General features: G+C 40.0%; 1 protein-coding gene and 1 long non-coding RNA gene across 18 annotated transcripts in view; one reads left to right on the forward strand and one right to left on the reverse strand.

The window, feature by feature from the left end:
• Nucleotides 1-15,886, reverse strand: part of PHLDB2 (pleckstrin homology like domain family B member 2) — a 231,950-nt gene that overhangs the window by 145,919 nt on the left and 70,145 nt on the right. The window lies entirely within an intron of this gene.
• Nucleotides 1-15,886, forward strand: part of LOC141409737 (uncharacterized) — a 52,581-nt gene that overhangs the window by 33,597 nt on the left and 3,098 nt on the right. The window contains exon 2 of the long non-coding RNA XR_012431714.1: nucleotides 15,784-15,881. This is a non-coding gene — a long non-coding RNA (uncharacterized lncRNA). The remainder of the gene's footprint in view (nucleotides 1-15,783; nucleotides 15,882-15,886) is intronic.

Here is a 15,886-nt window from a genome sequence, read left to right on the forward strand (position 1 = left end):
CTAAAAGATACAAAAACTTCTCAGGAGTTTACCATGAAATAGTCATCCTTTAAATGTAGAGATTAAATTTTAAGTTATTTGCATGAGCAGACGAGGCCATTAAGAGATAGTATAGAAAGGTAAAGGGTGTACAGGTGGATATATAAGGAACAATTTTTCCACATTTTTCAAGAACACTCAGGCAGAGTGAATTATTCATGCACCTACAAGTAAAAAAGGTAATTATCAGTTACCTTTCCACATAGTACATACTTCAAAATGTCTAACAAAGTTTGTGTCTGTTGGAATACTTTCAGCCACAAGTCTGTCAAATTAGCTTAAGGCATGTCGAAAACCATCGGCTCGTGTAACTATACATCATAGATTCGCTGGGCTTCAGGTTCATGGACCCAGATGCTTTTCATCTCTAGGTTCTGCTGAACACAGGCTTCATTCTAAGGACAGTTTCTCACAACTGCCAGCTGCAATCAGGGTTGCATGCTTTTACTTCCACTTATGATGCAGGAAAGACTTGCTTCCTGAAAGGTCCCTCAAGCATAAGGAAACGTTTTCCCTAGAGACCTTTAGTTGATTTGGGTCACATGTTCACTCCGGAACCAACAGTGGGAAAAGTTATGAGATAGCTCCTCGGCCTGTCAGGCTATTGAGGATGTGGGCTGAGTCAGAAAGGAGTAGATACCTGGCCAGAAAGGGGGTGGATATCTTCCATTCTGTTGGAAAGGAAGAAAGGACAATGGATGCTTTAGGCCACCAGTAACAGTCACTCCAGAGTTCCTGGGAGGAGTAAGCCTATACAGTAAGGATGAAAACCACTGTGAACATTCATATGGAGTAAGATTTGGCAGTCGAAGCTACCAAATGAGGCAGATAAAAAAACCTATTTATAGGGAGAAGACAGAGAGAAAAGAACTGACAAGCAAGTGGGTTGGAAGATCAGAGGGTACGGCTAAGGATTTTATTGCTTTTCAAAGCAAGGAGAGAGGATGGTTTCAAGTTATCTGCAGACAGAGAAGAAATAGAGCAATAATCCTGTGACTGACTGCCCTGCTCTTAAGCACACTTTTTGTCAGAACTTCTTGCTCACTGTGAGCAGGGGAAATGAGGCTCTGAAAGACAGCGTTTTTGTGAGTAATCCAAGATGAAACTAAGTTACCTAAAGAGACAGATACGACTAGTGAATTAAACTAAGTCTGTAGCCCCTCTACCATCTCCTCACACATAAACACATACTGCAGTGCTATGCAGGCAAGGAGGCTGGTCAGGAACGTGAGGCCAGTCACAGGGAAAACCAGACACATGTTCTTTGTATCTCTCAGTGGTATGTGAACCCAGCATACATTTCTTCATTACATAATGACCAAGTGATTTGAAAGATCAAAAAAATGTTAACACATACTGATCGTGATTGTACAATTGTCTGTAATTTAAGTTTGCTGTGAATTTATCTATATGTAGATGGGAACAGATAAGACTTTGCTAGGTTTGTGAAAGTCTAGTAAACTATTTGGTCAGTGTAGAAACCTAAGGGCTAGTGAGAGGAACTTCATGCAGACTCCACTCCATAGACCCACCGACTATTCTAAGGGGACTCTTGAGATCAGTGATTAGGGGCATTGTTTTCCTTAAAAGCTTGTCATCTACAAATATGAATCCACAATTCAGTGATAATACCTTTCTGCAAGCACTATGATATGGTGCAACTTTGTTTGAAACTTCTAAGTTGAATTCATTGAAATGGGGTATTATCTGGAAGCCTCTGAAAATAAAAGAGGCATGTCAGCTTGGGGTATATGTAAATTGTTGAACACCTATTCCATATCCCAGCTCTCATTAGGGGGAACTGTTGAAATTACAGCTCCATTAAGTCAAGAACTTTGGCTCAAAATGGAAGAGATGATCAAGGTATTTCCCAACTCCCACTTCTTCCTGGTCCCCTAGGCCTCCTGGCTTGCAGCCACTTGGAAGCTGCCCTGGTTGAGTACTCCAGCATCACCTTGGTGGTACTATATGCTGCTAATGGCACTGCTGCTGCTCCTTTGACCATGTGATGCAGACATCATCTCTGAAGCTCCTTCCAGAAAAGCACGTTGCCTAGTGCCTCAATACCCTTCCTTTGTCCCCATGCTATTGCCGCATAAATCTGTTACTTAACCAGACATGTTATAATTATGTGCATTTTTTTTCCCGAGGGCTAAACAGAGAGTTCTTCCACGGCAGGGACTTTCGTGATTTATAGTGCTGTATTAATTAAATAGTATGTGATCAGTAAATAAAGGAAAGAAAAGTTCTGGTGGCTTTTGGTATTGGTCCCAAGGAGGGAATTTGGGCCAAGGAGGTAAGATTGGAATAAGAGAAGAGCTCACATTGTCAGCTTAATTTCCTTTGACATCAGGCTTTCTCTTCTGCTACTTGCCAATGTTTACCAGAGCTCATAGGAAAGGTTCTATACTCTGATTTTGATTTTAGACATTGAATTTTCACTGTAATAGAGAATATTCCCATCCTTTAAGATGGGGCAAGCAAATTCTAGAAATGTGTGGTGGTCTGAAGATTGCTTAAGGAGATTTTCAGTTCTGACAGTTGAGACTACTTTATATGTTCACTGAAAGTTCCTCAGTTTCCTTGACATTTTTGGAATTCAGAGAAGTCTAAGAGGTATCTCTGCTATACCTGCCTTTCATTTTTCACAAGGAAAACAGTTGTTTGAATATTGGCAGAACAAGTTGTTTTCAGTGTACCATTTTGTGTGTGTATATATATATACACACACAAAGATAGATAGAGACACATACAGAGAAAAAGAAATATTTTTTTTCTGATGCAAAGTATGAAGGAAATCGAGGAGAGCACCATGTGAGAAACTAATACCTAAATTTACTACCTCAGGTTCTGGCATCAAAAAGTGGACTGGAAAGGTAATGAGTATAATTATATATAACCTGGCCTGCTTTTATTTATGGGGCTTGATGTATCACCCCAATTTGCAAATATAGGGTTTCCTGAAAACCGAAATTCAAACTCTTCCTGTAGAAATGTGGTCATGCCTAGTAAAGCTGCTACCCCACAGAGGTTATATATCTTTTCAATGCTAAACATTTTTGCCTGCCAGCAGCCTGGAATGAAAATAAAGCCTGAAGTTTCTGACCATTAGACAGCCTGCTGGGCCTTCCCTAGGTTACTGATATTTTCCTAGGTAGGTAGTAAGAGGAACATGTCCGAAGAGAACTTTACAAAATGTAATAGCACTTGGCAAACAACGTCTTATTTTTAGTAGCATTACCTGCTGTTGTGTTCCAGAACAAATTAGCTGTCATGGAGCTGGTGATGGTTAATTTTGTGTGTCAATTTGGCTACTTCATGGTACCCAGATATTTGGTCAAACGCTAGTCTAGATGTTGCTGTGAAGGTATTTTTTAAAGATTAATATTTAAATGAGCAGCCTTTAAATAAAGCATTTTACCTCCATATTGTGGATGGGCCTCATCCAATCAGTTGGAGGCCTTAAGAGAAAAAAGACGAATTTCCCCTCAGAAAGAAAAAAATTTTATCAGTATACTACCTTTGGCCTCGCGCTACAGCATCAAATCTTCACTGGTCTCCAGCATGCTGAGACTACCCTGCAGATTTTGAATTTGCTAGTCTCCAAAATCATGTGAGCCAATTTCTTAAAATAAATCTCTGTCTGTCTCTCCCAGTTCTGTCTCTCATTCATTGGCTGTGTTTCCCTGGGGAACCTTGACTAATACAGACCCATCCTATATTCTCCACAGCATGGATTTAGGTTCCCTGGCACAGTGTCTGGGGTCTTAGAAGAACAATGAGCCTGGTCTGACCAGAAAAGACATTCAAAATCTATCATGGCGGTAGGTCATATATTTCTTTGAGTTTCATCTTGGGAGAATTGCTGAAAGCAGGACCAATTCAGCTCAGACTTACACTGGATACTCAGAATCACTAGGGACCCTGACATGGAACTCAAGTAACACCTAAAAGAAGACTTTTCCTGTAGTCTCCAGGAGAGGAGAACTTCAGGGGCTCTTGGAACTAAACCCTGGTTCTGGAATTGCCCTCTCCCAATTAGCACATTTTGGCTGCTGAAGTCTGAAGGCAAAATCTTGCTTGACTCTGGAATTTGTTCTAGTGATATGCTGCTATTTTAATTCTGAAGTGTGTTAATATCCTGACAACTCCTGGTGTTGATAAACTATAGTACTGTCCTTATACTTTGGAAAAGGGATCTGTGCCCTAGGTCTCACAGTTTAGAAAGCCTCATTCTGGTCATGCCCCTCTGGCCCTATCTTCTTTGCTTTACTCCTCTTCTTCCTTCTCCTTCTTGACCACAAACTGGAGAATCCAGGTCTGGAAATTCCATGCCCAGCTTCCCTGTTCAGGGCCTGTGAAGATCTGTTCTCTCAAAGGTACATATATTTAGATCTGAGAGGTGGCCATGGGGCCACTGGTTGTTAAGTAATATGGATTGAACTTATAGTTGTAGGCTATTGTGAGACACAACACATATGAGACACAATAAATATAGTGTGAAATAGATCACAAAAGAGATTGAAAAGAGAGGACTTTCAGACTGAGCCAGGACTAGCTTTCCTTGCATCACTATAGTGTTTCCACTGTAGTATATAGTTCCACTAGAGTAGAATACCAAGGGGTCTGAGAATTCTAAACTCCAATTTTGTTTTCCAAGAGGTTATCAAGGAATTTTTTAAAATCAAGGTTGGAAGAAAAAAACATTTCTTTACAACTTTAACTTCGTTTTTAACTTTGAACTATTTAGACTTAGAGTATGCAGACATTCATTTGTACTCTAGACCATCTCTGTCAATCATTACAACAGTGGAGGAATTTGTGACTCAAATAAAGGTTTAGATTAGCTGACCACCAAGTCCCCTGCCAATGCTGTGATTCTACATGTGGTAGTTAGGGGCGGAAGAATATGGTCAGACCCTCTCTAGAGAGCTCAAGAAAAACAAAGAGGAACAGCCTCAAGCCACTAGGGCAAGGATGGTTTGACCTTAATCCAAGTTTCCTTTTGGTTAGACTTTCTATGTGAACACTACTTTTCTTCAAAGCTTCATTACCACGAAAGCCTGCAAGACATTTCATACCATGCCAGATGCGGTTACTAAATGAGGACTTGTCAAACTTGTTTGTTTTCAAACTCAATAATTTATTTGATAAATGTGGATGCATCTTGACAATTAAACTATCAGATTCCATTGGTATTTGTTTGTCTTTGGGGTAAACAGATAAAAGAAAATTAGAATATGCCATTGTATATTCTAAAGGACAAATAAGCAAGGTATCCTCTGAAGGACAAACAACACTGGGGTTGAGATAATAGTGGGTTTGTTTTCTGACAGGAAGCATAGTATATTCATAGAGAATGTACTCATGATATTTCTAAGACACCCACTTTGGCTTTTTGGGCATTTTATCCAGCTTCTCAAAATTCTCTGTTGTACAAATTCTTTCAAAAAGGAAAAAGAATGCCTAGAAGTTGAAATAAAGCTCTCCTGTACTCATTGTCCCCCAGGTTGGAAGCAATCAGTGTAGTCAGATATCTTTGGCTTTGCCATGCATTAAAGATGCAGAAAGGTCTTCCATTTCAGATTATTAGACTTGAAAAAGACTAAGTGGCATTGAATTCAGATGGGTTATCTACCTTGGCTTTTTATGGATTCCCTTGACAAAATATTGGTTACAATCCTACATTTTTGAAGTCTGAAAGATTCGCCATTGTAAACTAGGATGGTGCTATGGACTGAATTTTTCCCCACAGCCACCCCCACCCCATTTATATGTGGAAGCCCTAACCCCAGTCAGAGATGGGGCATTTGGGAGATACGTAGGTTTAAATGAAACCACGAGAGTAGACCTCATGATGAAAAGCGTGTGCACCTCATAAGAATAGACACCTGAGAGCTTGCACACTCTCTCTGAATGTGAGAACACAGTGAGAAGACAGCAATCTACAAGCAGGAAGAGAGTCCTCACCAGATCTTGACCATGCTGGCATTTTAATCTCAGATTTCTAGGCTACAAAACTGTGAGAAAATACATTTCTGTTGTTTAAGCCACCCAGTTGATGACATTTTGTTTTGGCAGCCTAAATTGACTAGGACAGATGGACATGAACTTTGGAAGGTGCGTTGGAAGGGAAAAGTAACAAAATCCATGGAATGAAACCAACCTGAGGAGAGGAGGCATCTAGTATAGTGACCAAGGTTTAAGGGGCTTAGTGATTATTATGGCCCAGCATGGAGCCAATGGCAGAATTTTTTTAGAATTCAGCAGATCTGGACTGGTGTCAGCCTTGTGGAAAACAGCATAAGAGAGCTGAAATTTTAAAGCCCTATTATTAGCTTTCACTCTAGTGCTAGTAAAGCTCTAGCTAGCAAGACCATGGCTGCAAAGAGTGTTAGAATTTGCAAGACCCATCTTCAGCTGTGACAGTGTATGGCATTGTGAAAATATGGTACTAGTGGTCCATTCAGACTCTTAACTTAGAGATTGGAAGCAGGACTAGCCTACTGGGGATAAAGTCAATTCCTAGAGTTCTTGAACAATAGGGTTAAGTAGAAGATTTGAGACTTTGTACCAAAGGCAGAAACTGGGCTTAGTACTAATAGTCCATGTTAGGGAAGAGGGTCAAGTAAGTAACAAAAATGTGACCAATTTTGTGATCATATTTGTGCTGAGTTTAGATAGGCTGTACCATTTATTAAATACATGGCTTCCAATAGGATTCCACTTCCTTCATCTCAAACAAGGTCTATCATCTCTCCATTTCCAAGGCCACTACATTTCTCTTTGATACTTTACTAAATAGTAACACATGCAGACACACACACACACACACACACACACACACACACACACACACCAGTTTTTTAAAAATTTCTTTTTAAGCAAGACTGACTTCTCAAAACCTATCCCTGTGAGTCAGCTTACATTTAACAGAAACTATAACCTTATATCAAAGGCTTTTTTTCACAAGAGTTCAATCTCAGAGATGAATATTACTGAACAAAAATGAGAAAAGCATAAACAAATAAAAATAAGGCACCACAGCTCATCAAAGAACAAATAAAGGCCAAATGAGCTATAAATGTTAGCTTGTCTTGTACTTATTAATTTCAATAATGTATTAATATTACCAGCCTATCTTCTCCCACAAGAGACATATTGCCAGTAAAGTAAACAAAACTCACTTTCATTTCTGCTCAGTCTGATTCTATGCTTATAACTCAGTCAGCTAAACTGTGGTATTATTAGTGTGTTTATAGAATCTGAGAAGCCATGGTCTCCAGCACTCTAGATATTCTGAGCCTATTTTCATATGCTGGGCTATGTCTACCTGGGGAACCATGGTCCTAAGTACAATTGGCTATGAGACAAGAGTTTGGAAAGGTCTAATAAAATGCTAGAAAATATGGGAAAATAATTTTGGTTAAGGGATACAAATTGTTCTTGTGCCTTGATTTGAAGAGTAAGAATAAAAAGATGGTAGTATAAAGGTTTTAAAGGTGACATCCTCAGAAAATGACCTTTCTAATGATTTTCTTCTGTTACTAAGAAATGAGAAAGACCAGCACTGTGCCAATCCTATTTTTTCCCCTTTATACCTTTTAAGTCAGCTGGTATGGATCCTCATTCACGTCTTATATCCAAGAAACATTAGATAAACTTCTCTTCTTGTGCATAAAGCAACATAAGATGTTACTATGGTTTGGATACTGTTTGTTTATTCCCACAAAATCTAATGTTGAAATTTGATCCCCAGAGTTGCAGTATTGGGAGGTGGGGCCTAGTGAGAGGTGTTTGGCTAGTGGGTGGATCCCTCATGAATAGCTTGGTGCTGTTCTTCTGGTAATTGCTTGTATTAGTCCGTTTTCACGCTGCTGATAGAGACATGCCTGAGACTGGGTAATTTACAAAATAAAGAGGTTTATTGGACTTACAGTTCCACATGGCTGAGGAAGCCTCACAATCATGATGGAAGGTGAAAGACAAGGAGGAGCATGTCACATCTTACATGGATGGTGGCAGGCAAAGAGAGAGTTTGTGCAGGGAAACTCCCATTTTTGAAACCATTAGATCTTGTGAGACTCATTCACTATCATGAGAACAGTGCAAGAAAGAACCGCCCCCAAAATTCAATCACCTCCCACTGGGTTCCTCGCACAACATGTGGAAATTGTGGGAGTTACAATTCAAGATGAAATTTTGGTGGGGAAACAGCTAAGTCATATCATTCCACCGCTGGCCCCTCTCAAATCTCATGTCCTTACTTTTCAAAACCAATCATGCATTCCCAACAATCCCCCAAAGTCCTAACTCATTTCAGCATTAACTCAAAAGTTCACAGTTCAACATCTAATCTGAGACAAGGCAAGTCCCTTCTGCCTGTGAGCCTGTAAAATCAAAAACAAGTTAATTACTTCCTAGATATAATGGGGGGTACAGGTATCAGGTAAATACAGCCATTCCAAATGGAAGAAATTTGCCAAAACAAAGGACTACAGGCCCCATGCAAGTCCAGCATCCAGTGGGGCAGTCAAATCTTAAAGCTCCACAATAATCTCCTTTCACTCTATGTCTTACATCCAGGTCACGCTGATGCGCAAGGTGGATTCCCATAGTCTTGGGAAGCTCTGCCCCTATGGCTTTGCAGGGTACACCCTCCCTCCCAGCCACCTTTATGGGCTGGCATTGAGTGTCTGTGGCTTTTCCAGGTGAACAGTTCAAGTTGTCAGTGGATCTACCATTCTGGGGTCTGGAGGATGGTAGCCCTCCTCTCACAGCTCCACTAGGCAGTGCCTCAGTAGGGATTCTGTGTAGGGGCTCTGACCCCAAATTTCCCTTCTGCACTGCCCTAGCAGAGGTTCTCCATGAGGGTCCCACCCTGGCAGCAAACATCTGCATGGGCATCCAAGTGTTTCCATACATCTTCTGAAATCTAGGGGGAGGTTCTCAAGCCTCAATTCTTGATTTCTGTTCACTCGCAGGCTCAACACCATGTGGAAGCTGCTAAGGCTTGAGGCTTACACCCTCTGAAGTCATGGCCCGAACTCTATCTTGGCCCCTTTCAGGCACATATGGAGCAGCTGGGACGCAGGGCACCAAGTCCCTAGGCTGCATACAGCATAGGACCCTGGGCCCAACCCACAAAACTGCTTTTTCCTCCTAGGCTTCCAGGAGGCTGTTGTAAAGACTTTTGACATGCCCTGGAGACATTGTCCCCATTGTCCTGGGGATTATTTGACTCCTCATTAATTATGTACATTTCTGCAGCCAGCTTGAATTTGCCCTCAGAAAATGGGATTTTCTTTTCTATAGTGTTGTCAGGCTGCAACTTTTCTGAACTTTTATGCTCTGCTTGCCTTATAAATCTGAATGCCTTTAACAGCACCCAAGTCACCCCTTGAATGCTTTGCTGCTTAGAAATTTCTTCTGCCAGATACCCTAAATCATCTCTCTCAAGTTGAAAGTTCCACAAATTTCTAGGGAAGGGACAAAATGTCACCAATCTCTTTGCTAAAACATAACAAGAATCACCTTTGCTCTAGTTTCCAACAAATTCCTCATCTTCCTCTGAGACCACCTCAGCCTGGACTTCATTGTCCATATCATTATCAGCATTTTGTCACAGCCATTCAATAAGTCTCTAGGGAGTTCCAAACTTTCCCACATTTTCCTGTCTTCTTCTGAGCCCTCCAAACTGTTCCACTTCTGCCTGTTACCCATTCCAAAGTCACTTCCATATTTCCAGGTATCTTCTCAGCAGCACCCCACTCTACTGGTACCAATATACTGTATTAGCCCATTTTCATGCTGCTGATAAAGACATACCTGAGACTGGGCAATTTACAAAAGAAAGTGGTTTATTGGACTTACAGTTCCACATGGCTAGGGAGGCCTCACAATCATGGTGGAAGGTGAAAGGCAAGGAGGAGCACGTCATGTCTTACATGGATGGCAGCGCAAAGAGAGAGCTTGTGCAGGGAAACTCCCATTTTTAAAACCATCAGCTCTCATGAAACGAATTCACTATCACAAGAACAGTGCAGGAAAGACCTGCACCCATAATTCAATCACCTCCCACCAGGTTCCTCCCACACTACGTGGGAACTGTGGAAGTTACAATTCAAGATGAGATTTGGGTGGGGGCACAGCCAAACCGTATCATCACTTTTGTAAGACTGGACTAGTTCTCTCAAAAATGGATTTGTTTCTGAGAGAGTGGGTTGTTATAAAGCCAAGATGTTCCTCGGGTTTCCCTCTCTTTGTGCTTGTAAGCTCCCCGTTTTGCTTTCTCCCATGAGGGCAGCCTTAAGCCCTCACCAGAGGCAAATGCCCAGTCTCGAACTCTCCAGCCACCAGAATCATGGGCCAGCCCCCACCTCCCTGCTTTTAAAAAATAAAAATAAAAATAAACATCTCATTTCAGGTATTCTGTTATAACATTACATGAACCATACAGACATCTATGTAGAAAACTTAACATCATGGGATACAAGAAGAAAATCTGTTTTCCAATCTTAGTTTAAGAACTGCTCATATATAAAGGAGAGTTTATTAAGTATTAACTTACACGATCACAAGGTCTCACAATAGGCTGTCTTAAAACTCAGTAGCAAGGACAGCTAGTCTGAGTCCCAAAACTGAAGAACTTGGAGTCTGATGTTCAAGGGCAGGAAGGAACCAGCATGGGAGAAAGATGTAGGCTAGGAAGTTAAGTTAGTCTCTCTTTTTCACATTTTTTTTTTTTTTTGACTGCTTATATTCTAGCTGCACTGGCAGCTGGTTAGATTGTGCCTACCCAGATTAAGGGTGGGTCTGCCTTCCCTAGCATGACTCAAATGTTAGTATCTTTTGGCAACACCCACACAGACACACCCAGGATCAATACTTTGTATCCTTCAAGCCACTCAGTGTTAACCATCACAGTGGTGTATCCCACGTTTTGGAATACACTGTTTTGGACCATGTCCTTGCAGCTCAGCTGCAATTGGGTATTTGAAGGACACTTATGTTCACCTCCACCTGGCACACTGTGGGAGTTGAATTAAGATCTCCCTTTTAGCAAATACTGAGCATTTTGAACAAATGACATAGAATAAAAAGAAGCCCCTTAAGTGGATGAAGAGCACAGCAACCACATATCTTGGGTTGTTTGAAATAGGCCTGGTTTAGTGCCCCTTTTCACTCACAAAAGCATTCCCAGTTTTTTTATAAAACTATGTGTTTGCTCTAATTAAGTGGCTTAAATATCATACAATGAATTGTATGCATCCAATTACATTACTTCTTCACTCAGCTCAAGAACTGGTGTCAAAGAAGAGAAAGTCTGAACCAGATTGCAGCCTTAAATATACTTTGTAGTTTTTCCAATTGGTTTATAATTATTAGCAATTTTTGGCATTCTTCCATTTTCCTTTCCTTTTCGTCATTATTTTCACTAAGAATTCCAAAGATTTGTATAATTTTGAATTTTGTGTACCATGCTATGTTTTAGACTTTCAGTCATAACATTTACATTCTGATAGAAAGGAAAATTTGTCATAAAAGCCCAAAGCCTGGTAGGTTTGCTTTAGTCTTAAGCCATGAAATTTTCACCTGTCAGTTATTTTACATGTCAAGGATTAACTAAAGACCAAAAAGAGGGGGAAACTAAACAAACTAAAAATATCCTTTCCTTTCCCTTTTTAAAAAATTTCTAAGCTTCCAAAATATATTTTACATGGATTGATTTACTTATTTATTTTAATGTACAAATAAAAATTTAATATGTAGTATACAAAAGTACAATACATTGTTATTAATTATAGTAATCACATCATGCAACTGATCTCTTGAACTTGTTTCTCTAAGCTGAAGTTTTGTATCCTTTTACTAACATCTGCCCAACTCCTCCTACACTTTTTTTATACTTGAATGGGAAGTGTCCATTCAGCTGGACTCTTTTAAGTTAAACATGCTACAAACTACCATTATGTGCTAAAGCACTCTGCTAGATTTTGATTATTGAAGCCTTGGTCTCTTCTTTAGGGGAGCTTCTAGTCTGAGAAAGGATAGCTATTAAATACCAGTCACAAAGCAATGTGATAAGGCTATGGGGGAAGCATCCTGCCAATGTTTGTACTATTTTCCCCACACTTCCTTTCTAGGACCACATGACCTTACCCCTGGATTTTGGCTGTAAAAACCTGATTGTTCTGTCTCCAATCTCTCTATACTTTTGACACAAGAGTTAAAAATAAACAGAAAATGTAAAAAATTAATTTGTCTGGCTCCAAGCTATATTCATTAACTTTCTCTGGCAAAGTCAAAGGATAGTGGTATTTGATGCAGCTCCAATCTGAGTTCTCTCAGGGAAAAAATCTTAATGAAGCTGCTTTGAACAGTTGGGGTAAGATCAGGCAGCAAAGGTTCTGTCTAGGATGATCATACTAAGCAAACTCATCCTAAGCCTGGAGCTGGTCTCATAGAGTAGAAGAAGCCAACTGAAAATGTCCTAATGAGGTCATTAATTCCTCCTCCTTCACTGATTCTCCAAAGCTGAGAAACTCCATGAAAACATTCAGTTACTTGGTCTTTCCATTGGGTCATCACATAAACTTACATTTCATTTGCTAATTCAGACATCATATGTTTATACTGTCCTCTCCATTGCCCCTTGCAGAGTACTGTTCTTACAAAGCATTAGCTTTTGTGTTCACTGTAACTTTTCATAGAGTCACAATTCACGCACAGCATTCCTGCCTTCAAGGAAGCTGTCTTAAGCTCCATTCATATCAACTGAAAACAAATGGTGATCACAGAAAGATGGCCTGGATATATGGATGATGTTCTAAGTGACTGGGAACATCCTAGAAAAAGAAATAGTCTGTAGAACAAAAACCTGTCTGCCTGAAATATATGAATGGCCTTGGAAATGGAATCAGAGATAAGAGATAGCAGAGAAGCCCCTTTTCTTTAATCTGAATACTGGAATTCAGGTTCTGAGATTTCACAGAGACGGGGTTGATAGCAGGGCCAGAAGAAAGAGAGCAGATGTTGAGGAAGGAACATTCCAAGCAATTTTCTCTCACCTTGGGGCATTGTTTTGAACATACACAGTTAAGGTGGAAAGCAGCTTATATAGGATGAAGGTCACAAAAATGAATATAGCTTAGACATCATGATTTCATCCCTCTCTCTCCTGGACTTTATCACAATGGCATCATCCAGTGTGCTTAGAGTGAGCAAAAGATGTTTGTTTTTAATAATTCTTTGGCAGATAGGTCAGGAATATAGGCCTAATACCCTGCTTTGCTTGTATGAACCTTAAAAACAGAATTATAGTATCTGAAAGGCAGAAAGAGTTTAAAGATCATCTATTTCATTTTTTTGTGTGTGTATGTGTGTTTGTGTGTGTGCAGTGAGGAATCTATTGATTACCCGTATCACAATCAATAGGGTGCCAGTAAATAATTAAGGTTCCTGAATCTTGTCACAGAACAAGTGAATCAACATTTTTGTGGGGGCTACAGGTTAAAAAACCTGCATATTATTAATAATAAATAAACTGCATAATGATTTCTTTTGTACGTTAAAGCTTGAGACTCACTGGCCTAAACTACCCTTTAATTTGCTAATGAGAAAACTGGGCCATTTCCTCACCAAGACCAATCGGTAGCAAAATACGCATGATACAAGAGTTCTCCTGACCCCAATAGAATACATTTTTTTAAAATGATTTCATGAAGAGACTTGGACTCTCCTATAGCAATGATTACTTTCTGTTTCATGCAAACACCAAGTCCTGAAAGGTTCCTTAATAGGATAAAGCTTCTAGTTTTGTAGGTACTTGGTTTTATTAGTTAAATGCTAAACTGAGTACATTTTTATAAGGGGCTTTAACTGTAAGACCAGTTATTTAAATCCTCCTGAGAAATAGCGCGATGACTCAGGATGAGACATCCCCTGATCTCTTCTTGCATCCAAAGTCCTTCCAGATTATCCTGTTTGATAGCAAAGATGTTTTCCTGAGGGGGTTCATGGAGCATGTATCTGGGCCATTTACCTAGGATGACAGCTCTTTGAAATCGCCTATGTATCCTCTTGCAGAGCTAGTTTAGTGCAGATACAACTGTACATCCCTACACAGGTCAAACACATTTCCCAACCTTACCGTCCAGTGTATTTATGTATTATATTATATACCGAGGATCTTTGTAAAATTTATTTTGGACAAAGGATTCTGTTGTCAAAAATAAGGCATTTAGAAGACATGTTTAAAAAAATGTGTTGCTTTGAAGAATAACACTGATTTCTGCATTTAGGGATAGTCTGTATGGGTTGCCATATCATTGCTATGGACTGAACAGTGTCCTTGGAAAATTTATATGTTGAAGTCCTAACCCTCAATATGACTATTTAAAGAAAACTTTTAGGAGGTAATTAAGGTTAAATGAGATCATAAGAGTGGAGTCCTAATCTGATAGGATTGTTGGTCTTATAAGAAGAAGACAGACAGAGCCCTGTCTTCACATACATGCACCAAGGAAAGCTCATGTGAGCACACAACAAAGAGGGGGAGGTCTGCAAGCCAGGAAGAGGGCCCCCACCAGAACCTGAGCATGCTGGCCCCCTAAGCTTGAACTTCCCAGCTTCCAGAATTGTGAGAAATAAACTTCTGTTGTTTAAGCCACCCAGTCGATAGTATTTGTTATGGCAGCCTGAGGAGATTCAGATAGTCTTGAAGAGTAGACCTAGTTTCAGAAATGGGCATGAAAACACATGGTAGTATGGTCCCAGATAGGCCCCTTCCTGGAACACATATTTCCTATCTCAGGTGCTCTCAGGTTTTGGTTAGTGTGTATGGCCTCTGTTTGAGTCACCTTGCATTTGGCTTTTTAGCCTCTAGCTTCTTTCAGATAGCTCCATGGCAGTGTTAGAGTGATGCCCTACTGGTGTTTCCTTGGGATTGTTAACCATGACATGATGCACTAACTCTCTTAAACAAGCCTGGACAGCAAAATGAGAGCTCGTCTCTACAAATGAGTTTTAAAAAATTATCTCAGTGCAGTGATGCATGCCTGTAGTCCCAGCTACTTGGGAGGCTGAGAAGGGAGGATCGCTAAGTATGGGTTGTACAACAGAAGTCTAGAACATCTTCATCTTGCATAACTGAAATTTGTTACTCCATTATATTCTTAAGGTATATCTAAACTCTTGAGTTTGCATACTCTATTACATCATGACTATTGTCTTCAAACCTCTACAAGTGACTGGGCTGATAAACTTAATTTAAAGTGACTCTTACTTCAGGTAAGTTATTTCATTGATTCATATTTCTTCCAACCTTAGCACCATCACAAATCAGAACTTCTTGATGATGGGTAAATCTGCCAGGCTTTGCCTTAGAAACAAAGAAAAGCAACCTTACTAAAGATATTTCAGGGTTAAAAACCTGATATATAGTGGTAAGTTGGCATTAGAGGAAGAGAATCCATTTTAAGAACTGAGGGAGCTAATAAGTATGTGAGTGTTGGTGGAGGAACGAAGAGGAAATCAGGTTTGTGAGGCTGGGCAGTGGCCCATTGCTGGACTTCAGATAGACTTTTCAGATTACTGACATGCCACAAAACCACAGGCTTGGAGACAGCATTCTCATAAGGGAAGAGGTTGAGCATAAGGTCACCCAAAGGCAGAAGAAAATATTTATTTTACTATTTAGAGTTGTTTTCCTTTCTTTAAACAAACTCTCCATCAATTCCACAGCAAGAGCTTTCTTCTGGCACATCTGGTTTATGTGAATACATTAGTGAGTTTCCCAGGAAGCCGCAGCATCACACAAAGGCCCATGATCATTTCACCAGGTAAT

Source organism: Macaca fascicularis, chromosome 2, assembly GCF_037993035.2.
Source record: "Macaca fascicularis isolate 582-1 chromosome 2, T2T-MFA8v1.1".
NCBI classification, from domain to species: domain Eukaryota; kingdom Metazoa; phylum Chordata; class Mammalia; order Primates; family Cercopithecidae; genus Macaca; species Macaca fascicularis.